The 13,023-nt window shown below is 45.4% G+C and overlaps 2 long non-coding RNA genes across 4 annotated transcripts; both read right to left on the minus strand.

The window, feature by feature from the left end:
* Positions 1-5,273: 5,273 nt before the first annotated feature.
* Positions 5,274-8,719, minus strand: LOC140692890 (uncharacterized). The gene is made up of 3 exons (XR_012068493.1): positions 8,460-8,719; positions 7,753-7,941; positions 5,274-5,398 (listed from the first exon to the last, which is right to left on the minus strand). It is a non-coding gene; the product is annotated as an uncharacterized lncRNA (long non-coding RNA).
* Positions 8,720-8,784: 65 nt separating this feature from the next.
* LOC140692891 (uncharacterized) lies at positions 8,785-11,862 on the minus strand. 3 transcript variants are annotated; one of them, XR_012068495.1, is made up of 4 exons: positions 11,790-11,862; positions 11,301-11,472; positions 10,399-10,508; positions 8,785-9,014 (listed from the first exon to the last, which is right to left on the minus strand). It is a non-coding gene; the product is annotated as an uncharacterized lncRNA (long non-coding RNA). The 3 variants fall into 3 exon arrangements; XR_012068494.1 differs by lacking the exon at positions 11,790-11,862 and having other exon boundaries at positions 11,301-11,532; XR_012068496.1 differs by lacking the exons at positions 8,785-9,014; positions 11,790-11,862 and adding an exon at positions 10,123-10,179 and having other exon boundaries at positions 11,301-11,532.
* Positions 11,863-13,023: the final 1,161 nt, after the last annotated feature.

The raw sequence follows: 13,023 nt of genomic DNA on the forward strand, positions 1-13,023 counted from the left end.
AACACACTCCCCTCATTCTCACCAATTTGATGATCGGCTAACCAAGGATCTATGCTCCCCGCTTCGCTCACTTCCTCCTCCTTTCCACTGACTATTCTGTTCCCACTGCTACCTTCATTCACCACATCAGGATTTCATGACCACATTCTTCTCTAAATAAAGTGGATATCTTGCATCTAATGTCTGATAACTGTTCTTATTGTATATGCACACACTGACCTACACATAACTCCACCGATCTCTTTATTTTCCTAGAATCGTCCAGAGGAATCAGTTCTATGATGATGATGATGATGATACTGACAGTGATGACAAGGGCCTCTCAAGGATTCTGATAAAGAGGGAATCAATAAAGAGAGGGAATCATTGCAAAATTGCCCCAGAAACAGGCTTAAAAGTAAATAACTGCTAAAGTGTTTAATGAAATTGACTAATATTTAACTATTTTTAAAACTTTGTAACACTGAATTTAAAATTTTAATGGGAATTTTCATTCACCCCTAACCAAGATTCAACTCCAGGACCAAAATCTAAGGAATTCTATCTTCTAACAAATTGTCCACTAGCCTTTTAAACACGTGATCCTTTAAAAAGGGTAATTGCTGGGCTGAAAATAAGCAGGATTCATATAATCTCACCAGACACAGTGAATGTGGAAAGACCAAGGAAGAAAAACAAAAAGCCATTCATAATGTCTTGAAACTTATGTTGCACAGAGGAGAAAATTTTAGCCAAGTTGAGTGTCACATCAACATGATGCCTGAGTGGGATGGGGAAGCTGATCTTCCTCATCAGACATTTATGCTGATTTGTTAGATGCCAACATAATTTCCTCATTGGATTTTCTTCTAATATGTATGGAAGAGTTTAGGCTCTACCAAGAGCAGACTAAACATTTTCCCCTGCTGTCAGGTCACTGGACTGAATGTCCCCACAAGAAGGACATGATTATTTTTCATAGGGAATTCTTCTTGAGAAGCAACAGGCTTTCCAAGGGCAGAACTGCATGTCCCCCCATGGAGGGCTGGAGGAGGGCTAGATGGGACACTAGAAAAACAGCAGGAGTGAGTTCAGATACTGCTGCTCAGGTCGCCAAAGTCAGCAGTGCTATCTCTAAGGATATATCATTCTCCCAAAATTTCCATGAGTGAAGGAACCTGTGAACACTAAGCAGGTTTTTAAGACACAGCAGCACATAATTTACATCACAACTCAATTACAGTATGTTTTGATATTTGGAAAATAATTAGCCATTGTTCTTTGAAACTGCAGCAGTAGCAATAGAAATAAAAAAAGACTGAGACGTCTTGGAGACAACAATCAATAAACAATTCTAAATCTGCAGGATTTCTTGACAATATGCAAGCAATGAGCTAGATGTGTGCTGCAGATACCTCTTACTGCAGGGCTCACTGCTGCAAAGCATAGAACTAGTTTTCTCAGCAGATATAGGGAACCAAGTCAAGATTCCTAATTTTGAGAAGTTTACCATATGGCTGGAAAGATCAGACAAGTACATACAGCCAAATATGAATAAATGTAATCAAATAATATGAAATGTGAATGGAGCACAGAAGAAAGAGAAATTCCTTTCACCTGGGATCTAGAGAGACTTCTGAAAATGCGGCTTTGGAGATGGCCAAAGACGGGTGGAATTTTGGTAGAACAGGATGTAAGGAATTTAGAAACTGAATGTAAAATTCATATAAAAATGCAAAGGATCCCAAATATCCAAAACAACTTTGAACAAGAAAAACAAAGTTGGAAGACTTACACTATCTAATTTTCAGAATTTTTTTATAAAGCTACAGTAATCAGAAAGTATGCTGTTGCTGTAAAACAGGAAAATAGAATAATGGAACAGAATAGAAAGTTCGGAACTAAACCAACACTTATATAGACAATTGATTCTCAAAAAGGATGCAGTGGAGAAAAGGATCTTTTCAACAAGTAGTGCTGGAATTTTTAGACAGTGATACGCAAAAAAAAAAAAATGAACTTTGATCCACACCTCACAAAATATACAAAAATTAACTCAAAGTGGATCATAGATCTTAATAGGAAATCTAAAACTATAAAACAGCTAGGAGAAAAAGCATAGGCTTAAGCTTTATGGCCTTGGGTTTGGCAAATATTTCTTTGCTATGACACCAAAAGTATCATCTATTTTAAAAAGTAACTGATAGAGTGAACTTTACAAAAATGAAGACTCTTCAAAGCTCTTCTAAACACTGCTAAGCAAATGAAAAGACAAGCCATAGACAGAAGCTATTTGCAGATCATATATCTGGTAAAGGTCTCTCTTTGTGTCTGATCCAGAATAAAAACATTTCAAAACACAATAATAATGCAAACATCTGAATGAATGAATGAATGAGGCCAGAATACACACTTCAGTAAAGATATCCAGATGGATAATAAGCATATGAAAAGATGCTGATTAAAGATGCCATTAGTCATTATAGAAATGCTTTTAAAAACCACAGTGAGATACTAGTTCACATATATACTAGAATGTATACGATTAGAAAGACCGACCTTACAAAGTGCTGGCAAGGAAGTAGAGCAACCAGAACTGATACATACCACGAGGAATTTACACTAGCACAACCATTTTGGAAAACTGTTTAACAGTTTCTTTTAAAAAGGTAAACACCTATCTACCATATAACCCAGATATTTCTCATCTGATGCTTTAGAAAATAAACGTGTATGTCCATAAAAAGACTTGTAACTAAATTCCACTGCAATATTGTTTATAATAGCTCAAGTTGGAAATAACCCACGCATCCATCAAGAAGTAAATGGAGAAACAAAGGATGGTCTAACCAAACACTGTTCACAATAAACTATTCAGGAAAAACTCAGCATTAAGCAATACTCTGCTATGAGAAAAATAAGCTATTAATACAGCAACACAGATGATTCTCAAAATAATTACACTGAATGAAAGATGTTAGACAACATAGAGTAGATACTGCATGAATCCATTCATACAACGATCTTGAAAATGCAAACCAGTATGTTGTGATAGAAAGCAGATCAATGGTTTCCAGGGGAATAGACGGGGAGGGAGGGAGGGACAACAAAATGCAGGAGAAGAGTTTTGTGGGTGATGGGTATGTTCACTGTCTTGAATGTGGTCATGGTTCCTTGGGGATATACTTATGTCAAAACGTATTAAGTTGTACACTTTAAATGTGTGAAAATTATTTTGCCAAGTATACCTCAAAGCTGTCTTAAGAAAAAAGGCACTTTTGTCGACGCAACTCAGGGCCTTATTGGAGTGACATGATCAGTCCCTCACCCTGTCTGCCTAACGGGAAGGTAGAAAACCTCTTACGGAAGATAAGATATGGATTTTTCATTTGCAATGTCTTCCATGTAATAAAGAATTTCTAGACATGCAACATGTCAAGACTATATGATGGATAAAATGAGAATAAGAAATATTAGACAAAGGATGCATACCCCCAGGTGATGTAGGCATCAGAGTTACCAATAAAGGCTATAAAACACTTTTAATATATTCAAGAAAATAAGGAAATGATGGGAGAACAAATAACAGGGTCAAGACTTTCACCAGAGAAATATACTGGAATGTATTTTTAAGAAAAATCAAACAGATACTCTAGAACTGAAGCTTTCAGCTCTGGAAACAGGTAAACAGAGCTAATTAGGATCCCTTTTAAGTAAACCTTTCAGTAATGCCGGATAAAATACAACAACAAAAGTAACACAGAGATAACTATGGAGAGAGAAGATCCCAGGTGACAATAAAAAGAGGACACTTAACGCCAAAATGGTAATCTTGTGAGCTGATGCCACAGCACCCTGGAGGGAAGGGGTTTACATCTGCACATAAATAGGGATACAATGTCCATTTAGGAAAAAGGGTCCATATCAGACGTAGAAGAGTCTTCCTTTATAGAAACCTCTGCATAAAACGTATTGGATGACTTGCCTCTTCACTGAAAGGAAGACTCAAAGTTCTCCACCTGTGCATGCAGGAAAGGGGTGAAACAGCCGGTTCTCTAGGGAAAAAAAAAATCTCCCTTAAAAAAATCTAATCTCCACGCCCCTGCTTTATATGAATGTGGAATCCAAATTGATACTCCACTTAAGATTCCGGAATTCCCAAACTGAAAAATATAATTCAAGGTTGATCATATCACCTGGAGCCTTAGGATAAGCAACACAAAATTGTTCTCTAGGGAAATTTTATAAACCAGGATATAAGGGACAATCATAGGAAAAAAATTGTACTCACTATAGAGAAACTCCCACAACTCTACACACACACAGACACACAACTATAAACAGAAGGAAATAAGTGCCACAGGGAAGAAAGAGCTCACCGGAAAACACAGGCTGATTAATATTCCAGAGCCTAAAATTATGAAACAATCTAAGAGAGAGCATAAAATAAGTATGACTGAATCACTAAAAGATAAAATGAATCTTATGTAACATAATGAACAATCAGGACATCATGTAAAAGAAAGCAGATCAATTTTTTTATAGAACTAAACAGAACTTATGGAAACAAAATACAGATATCATTTGGTATATAAAATTCAATGTATGGGTTAAGTAACATTTTAATCTTCAATATCTAGGGTGTTCATTAAAATTCAACAGTGATCTCTAAAGTAATTGTTTAAAAAGAGAATAAAAATAAAGGAGTCAAAATGAAGAATGCAAAATAGGCCGGTCACTATTCTAAGTTCTCCATCCATTTTATCACTTAATGCTCACAGTCTTTGAGGTGGATAGTACCACTTTTTGTATATGAAGAAAGTGAGTCTCAAAGGGTTTACATATCCTGGTTACATGGTTATCAAGGGAGGGAACCAAGCCCGGATAGGCTGTCTCTAGAAGCCATGCCCTTAACCATGACTGCAAGGTGTATAACAGGAAGGAGAAAAGCAGAGCAAAGCAAATAGATATCACAAAACAAGATGCCAGAAATACAACATCATCACTAATCACACTGTATTTAGATGAAATAATGAGTTAAAAGATTTACAAATTTCATTTGTTTACCTGAGACAAAGCAGAATTAAAACTTAAAACTGGTTGAAAGCTTAGAAGAATAACAGAAAGAAGTCAAAAGTTAGAGCCAGAAAATGAGACACCTGAGAAATACTAATCAATGAAAAGGGAATCACTCAAGCCCTCCTCAGGTTCATAGGTACCTGAAACCCACCTTGGCCTGACACTTACCAGCTCTGAGCGAAACACTCAATCCCCCGGAATCTTCGTTCACTCACCTGTGAATGTAAGGAACGATCCCTCCTTCCATCCGGCCAATTTGTATTGACTGCTGTGCCACGGGTACTGGTCAAGCCACCTGAGGTCCGTCAGTGAACAAATAAGGATCCTTGTCCCTATAGGACTGAGGAGGAGCAGAACATAAATTACAGTCGTGACAGTCATGTGAAATATATGGTATTCTAGAAGGTGATAGAAATAATATGATCAGGGAGAGGGGGTTTCTGGGGCAGAGACAAGGGGAAGGCAGTTTCCAGTTTAAAATGAGATGGCCAGAGCTGGCCTCACTGAGGACCTTGAGAAGGGGGTGCTAGTTGCTGAGCTTCCTCTAACACAGCACCGCACACTGGGTGACAGGAATCAAAGGGGCTCACTGTCTCACAGCCCTGGGGGAGGGGAGTCTGCAGGCAGGGTGTCAGCAGGGCTGGCTCCTCCTGAGGGTTGGGAGGGAGAGGCTGGTCCAGGCCTCTCTCCTTGGCTTGGAGACGACCGTCTTCTCTCCACATTTCATCACGTCATCTCCCATGTACACGTGTCTCTGTGTCCACATTGCCCCTTTTTATCAGGACACAAGTCATACTAGATTAAGGCCCACCCTAATGACCTCTTCTTAACCAATGACCTCTGCAACAACCCTATTACCAAATGGGGTCATGTTCTGTAGTCCTGGCGGTTAGGACTTCAGCATATGTGTTTGACAGAGACCGGCCAGGACAACAGGCCTGTGGGTGCAAGTCTGATGTCCCCAAGGGCCAGCAGGGAGGCCAGTGTTGCTGGAGCAGAGTGAGCCAGGGAGAAACCCGGAGATGAGCTCAGCTTGGGGAGGGGGAGGAAACCTGTAAGGTCACCATAAGGACTCTCGCTTCTTCACTGTGTGAAATGAGAAGCCATTGCAGGATTTTGAGCAAAGAAGATCACACCCAGGGTCTCACTCATGCCTGACTTAGGCGATGAGGATGAAAATATTTAGGCTTTTGAGCTGATAATACTTAGACTACATGTTGGACTTTGAGTTGATGGTGTAGTAAATGAGACTCTGGAGGGTGTTGGGATGAGGTGGATGCATTTTGCATGTGGGATGGACAAGAACCAGTGAAGCCAAAGGGAAGAACTTTGTAGAATAATGGCCCCCAATATGTCCATGGTCTGATCCCTAGAACCTGGGAATATGTCACTGTGCATGGCAAAAGGGACTCTGCAGGTGTGACTGTCAAGGACCTTGGGATGGCAGATCACTGTGGGAAAGCAAACGTCATCACAGAGGTCCTTAGAGGAGAGAGGCAGATTGGTCAGAGACAGAGATGTGAAGTGGCAGCAGAAGTCACAGTGACACAGGGCCCTGGGCCAAGGAGTATGAGCACCTATGCAAGCTGGGAAAGGTAGGAAGATGAATCCCTCTCAAGAGACTCGGTGTGAAATGTAGCCTTGGCCACACGTTGGTTTTAGCCCACTGACATTGACTTTGCACTTCTGCACCCTAGAACAGTGAGAAGATGAATGTGTATTGCTTTAAACCACTGAGTCTGTGGTCCTTTGTTACAACAGCAATAGGAAAGGAACTCAGGAACCAACATGAACATGAACCACTGGCTGTCTGCTGTGCTGGCAGGAAGTCCTATGTCTCTGATCCTGGGGGAGTGTCCTGTCCTCTGGCAGCATCCACAAACTACCGCATGCTAACTTGGCAGCTTGCAGGTGGCCAAATCATAACCCTGCACAGTTCTTGATATTTAGTTAATAAAAAAGATGGTGTCATCATGGGTATTTTTCCATTTTTAAATACACTTCAGTCTTCTAATTGAGAGACCATGTAAATAGTTTTTAATCTTAATAATAAATAACTGTGGTTTTATTTGGTTACTTAAATTATGAATAATAATATTCACATTAGTAAAAGTTATTAAAATCAACATTCTTCAATGAAAATATCAAGTTTCTTTTTGCATGAACATGTATTAACTACAAGAAATGTTCCATGCTTTGTTCTACGAATTAGAGTTAGGGTCTTAAAGAATAATACTTTCCTCAAAAGATATTATAGCGAGGGGATTCCTTTTGGTGGAACAGTTCCTACATAAAATCTGGTGCATGGCTCAGGCCACAGGGAAACTAGAAATGATAGAAATCAGGAGGCATTATAAACACAGAACAATTTTTAAAGGAATTAAAAAACTGGATGTGTGAAAACAAAGAATCAGAGAATATTCTGGTGAAATAAAAGTATTTTTCAGCTTAAGCAAGACACTGGGTGAATAAATCTAAAATGAAAAAACCACCCAGAGATTAGCAGTGAGTCATGCATGCAGTGTGACTGATCAAAACCAAGTTGTTTCCAAACCAGTGTTCAGGCTTGCTGCCTTCATGAATCAAGTCTGTGTGGCACCAGGCCACCTTGAATACATGTTGATGAGGTATTTATAAGCCCTTCAACATCCCAGCTCCAAGCCCACACACACGAGCCAGACGACCATCACCTACACATCTGCAAAACACACAGCATGGTGAATAGCACTTTTCTTGCTCAGTAGCCGGTGGCAGGGTAGTGTGAGCAGACAGATATACAGGGACACAGGGACACAGAGGCACCTCCCCTCACTCAGCTGAAAAACTTCCGTGCATTCCTGGGGACAGGATTGTCATAAAGTGCACCATGCATTGATCCTCCTCCTAGGAAAGAAACGACAGTGTTGTCCTCAGGTTTGAGCAAGGGTGGCCAGGGGATCTCAGAAGAGCTGTTTCAGCACAACCAATGGAAATGTCGGCCACCGTGACCACGAGAGACAAGTCCCCTTCCATCCCGGTAGGCACTTGGGCTCCTGATAAAACTGGGCTCAGTAAAGGGTTGAGTAGAAGGCACAGACCTGAGGGGTGCCCCAGCAAGAGACAGGAGGTAGGGCCTGGTTTATGCTGCCATCAGGAATTTTCAAAACAGCAGAGCTGAGATGGATCATCTACCCCAGACTCCTAGCCTTAAGGTTAAAAGGGTGGCAGCCCTGACAGGCAAAGGAACATGCTAAAGGCAGAGCGTGGTAGTGACAGCGCCAGATGAAACGCACCGTGCCAACCCCATTCAAGGCCACTGACACTGAGGATGGGGCCAGGTTTCCAAGTAGGAGAATGAAACAGTGTAAATACTTTGTTCCCCCCAAAACCCCAAAATTTTTTTTAAAGGCACAAAAACTCACCTTAACTAGCTCTCTTCTGAGGGGGCTCTCTTCTGTCTCTGTCTTTCTGTCTGTCTCCATTTCCCTCTCTCAGACACAAACACATACAATTTTGTGAAAGGGCAATTCCTGCCATACAAAGACAGACTTCACATCTTCAGAAAGACACTTGACAAAGCACGTTTCTCAATTCAAGTCTTTGTGTGAGGTCTGAGCAAATGGCTTATTTTCTAGAACAATCGGTGGTTCCAAAATCAGGAGATCATCTTCCCCAACGGAAGAGTTCTGGTCTGTATTGATGAAGTTGGGGATGTCACATTTCATGAGCCTGTTCAGCTCCTCCTCTGGCCACCTGCTGCATCTGAAGGCTTCCTGGAGCCGAATATCACTGTCAAGGGCAATGGTTGAGATACCAGCTTTGGCCTTGTCCAAGTGGTCCACTTCATTGATGTAGCAGGGAAAGAGGGACCTAGATTCATCATTGTCCTGCCAGAGAACATCTTGGGCACCAGTGGTCTTCCAAAGTCTGACACAAAGCTGTTAAGTCTGAATCTCTTCTCGGGAGACTCTGCATTGCTATAAAGAACACCAAAATAAAAGATCGCTCACACTCTAGCTCGGTGACCTGAAGAATCATAGTTTTTGCCATCTACTGAGAGTAAATCCCTGCACAGATCACGCTTACAAGCACTGGAAGTGAGAGACATCACTTCTGAACACATACAATTAAACCCAAGGCAAAAGTCTCAAGTGAGGGCCCTAGGACCATCCTGAAAAGACATCGCTCCCTGAGAATCCTCAATATTGGTGCCTCGAACACCAGTGTTTCTCAGTGGGACACTCAGATCATCTTCACCAGAATTAAAGTCCTTTTAAAAATGCAGAATTCTGGGGTACACACCCTCAGAGCCTCCAGAGGTAGGGACCGGTAGTCTGTATTTTCATAGCCACCAAGATCACTAACCATGCTCAGGTTGAGCAGCGCGGTCTACATCGGGTCACCTGAGCATCGACAATGCTGTCTCACGGGGTGGGGGGGCCATGTGTGTCAGGGTGCTTTCCTACCCACGTGTCTCCCCTGATTCTCAGAACTGACAGTGCAGCCCCATTGGGCAAGAAATACCACCATTTCACAATGCATACGCAGGGCGCCCGACTGACAGATACAATCAGTGATAGGAGAGGGGACAAAACTCAGGTTCCTGATCCCTTGTTTCACTTACTGTGGGACAAATGATCAGTTCAAGGGTAATAAATCAGTGAATGAGTGAATAACATGACTCTCGTTAGTCCAATGAGTGCCTGGAAGAGCGAGCCTAGGCACACTGAGAACCATAACAGCCCAACTACTTAATTTCCATCCTCCTCAGATTTATGTAAAGGTTACTTCCACCCAGGCAGTGACTCCTTAAAGGCAAGAATCATGTCTGAACAAACTCTCAAATCCAGAACAGAACAACTAGGCTCTGGAGTCTGTGTTTAGCGAGTGTGGAATCTCAGTGATTCCAGCTCTTACACCTTGCCTTCCATCCCACCCCTCACGATATGGCCCTTATGACCAGTTCTCCTGGGGCTGGGGCCACGGAACCCATTTACAGGACTGGAAGAATCTGATCATATAAACCATCCCCCAGATTATCATCAAGAGTCACCTGCATTTCAGGAATCGGTAATCCCTGAATCTTTGCAGTTCAGGCAGGTGAGGGACTTTTATATCAGCTGTGTTTTCTACTGTGACTGCCTGGGTAACATCAGACAAGGAATTATCAAAAGCCTGAGCTTTTCCTTTCAGGAATAATCTACTAAACAAATCTCGTTGACCACTCAACAAATGTGATGTAAAGATCAATGATTTACACAAGAGTACAACATTCACTAGGTCGTTGATTTTGAATCCGACAAAAATCATTTGAGAAAGATTGATAGAAGGTAGCTTTAATGCAAATTTACGTATTCTTACCTTTCAGTAAATCATCTTCCCCTACTTATCACTTCACCCAAGTTTAAAAGATGTTTGAGAACAGGGATGGGTGTGCCAGCAATCTGTGACCCAATAACCTAAAATGTCACCTAGGAAAAAGAGGGAAGTAACATATTTTTAAAAAGTATGGTGAGGACAGCAGGGCCATCCCCCAACTCCACACTAAGAAGCTCTGAGTAATAGCTTTCCTGTCTGCCTGGGGCATCAGCTGATGTGAAAACCCACCTAGAAAGCACACTGTCCAGCAGCTCTTCCATAACACAGGCTACACTTTCTCAGGATTAAGAATTGGGCCAAGTAACCCCTTCACTGAAGAATAAAGACAAAGGAGAACAAGAGAGTTCTTCCCCTCCTAAGGGGAGAGCCCAGACCTTGGGCTGCATGCACTGAGCCCACCTCCCAGGAGAAGGATAAACTGGAGAAGGACGTCCTGCGAAACTAGGGAAGCAAAGGTAGAGATGGGAACAAATTGACCAGCTTGCCAGGGACAGCCCCCTCCGTTGCTGCATTGGTGGCTGCCTCAGTCCCCTCAGCACATCCTGCCCACCTCCGGTGGCTAAGCTGTCAGAGAAACTGTGCTTTGCAACCTGGGGCAACAGAGGCTGCCCCCAGGCCAAGCTGCTGGGGAGATGGGAGCTAAACCACTAGCTCCCAAGAGGCAGACCCCATACTCTCACCATCACCCCGCCGCCCCCCAACTTAATGCACCCCCGTGACAATATGACCCTGAGATTTGTGACCTGGGAACGAGAGGCAGCAGAGGCCGCCCCCACATCAGGCCTCCAGAGAGATGGGAGGTATCCTCCAGCTCGCAATAGGCAGTAACCCTCTCCTCTCCACCCCCTGATCTCACCGCAACCACCTCCCAGGAGCAACCTGACCTGGTGTGGTGTGTCAGGCGAATCTTGGGCAGGAGAGGCCGTCCCCAGGCCAGGTCAGGGGAAAGAAGAAGTGGCCCCATTAGGCAGCTGCGACGGCTGGCTGCCCCTTCCCCTCGACTTCATCGCGCCCGCCTCCCAGGAGAAAGCTGACCTGGAGATGGGCATCGGGCTTCTTGGGCAGCAGAGGACGCCCCCAGGATTGGCCGCGGGGAAGAGAAGGGCAAATTGACAAGCTCCACCCTGCAGGCCCTCTACCCTCGACGTCGCCACCCTCGCACCTTAAAGGCACCGCCCAGGGAGTCCCTCCCCAGCAGGCTGAATGGGACAGGTGTGTCCGCTGATCTGGGTCAGGAGAGGCCACTCCCACACCAGGCCATCGCGCAGACGGGAGCCAATCTACCAACTCCCCAATACATCCCCATCCCCCCGCATCAGCCACCGCTCCTGCCCCCTGACCTCACAGTGGCCTCCTCTAGGGAGCAGGCTGACCTGGAGATGGACGTCCGGCGAACTTGGAGCATCAGGGACCGCCCCCAGGGCAAACCATGAGGAGAAATGGGAGCAAATGGACCAGCTTCATAAGAAAACGCGCCGCTGCTTCCACCACCCCAAACGTATCACGCCCGCCTCCCGGGGTCAAGCTGACTAGGATACACGTGTCCCGTAACCCAGGGCAACAGAGACCGCCCCCAGGACGAGCCGCGGGGAAGATGGGAGTAAATGGGCCCGCTCCACCGCTGCAGGCCTCCGACCCCCGCCACCATTGCACCCTGACTACCCTGCCTCCCGCCCCCAGCAGGCAAAGTGGGACAGAGGTGTCCCGGGACCTGGGGCAGCAGAAGCCGCCTGCAGGCCACGTGGTGCAGACATGGAGCTAATCCACAAGCTACCCCGGGGCAGCCTCCCTATCCCCGCAGCCACCAACTTACCAGATCCCTGACCGCACCGCACCCATCTCCCAGGAGCAAGCTTACCTGGAGTCAGACCTCAGGCAAATCTCCGGCGGCAGAGGTCGCCCCCAAGCCAGGCCGAGGGGAGAGAAGTAATGGAGCAGCTCCCTGGAACACATGCCCTGCCCCTGCCGCCTCCGCCGCCGCCTCCCAGGAGCAAGCTCATCTGGAGAACCGCGTCCCGCCTCTAGGGCAGTAGAAGCCGCCCCTGGCTCCGCCGCCGGGGAGAGCGGAGCGAATTGACCGGCTCCCCCGCGGCAGCCCCCCTCCCCCCGTGGGCCCCGCACCTTAACGGCCCCGCCCCCACTCCGCACTCAGCAAGCTGAGTGGGACAGGAGTGTCCGGCGACCTGGGGAAGCAGAGGCCGCTCCCAGGCCCAGCAGCCAGGACAAGGCAGCTATTCCACCCGTTCGCCAGGGGTAGCCCCGCTCCGCCCCTCTGCCGCTGCCGCCGCCCGCTGACCTAACCGCCCCACCTACCAGGAGCAAGTTTACCTGGAGTCCAACATCTGGCGAATCTCCGGCGGCCAATCCCCACCCCAGGCCAGGCTGCAGGGAAGAGAAGAAATCGACCGGCTTGCCCGGGCAGCCACCCAACGGCCACCCCCACCGCCGCTGCGGCCGCCCCAAAGCATTGCAATAGCCTGCCTGGGTCAGGCTGACTGCAAGGATGTGCACTTGCCTTCTAATCCTGGCCACGTCCCTGAGCACCTCCATGCATCCCTACACCCCCTGCACCTCTGAACCCCTGCTACACTCTGCAATTCTGCATCC

This window comes from Vicugna pacos, unplaced genomic scaffold (assembly GCF_048564905.1).
Source record: "Vicugna pacos unplaced genomic scaffold, VicPac4 scaffold_18, whole genome shotgun sequence".
Taxonomy (NCBI): Eukaryota; Metazoa; Chordata; class Mammalia; order Artiodactyla; family Camelidae; genus Vicugna; species Vicugna pacos.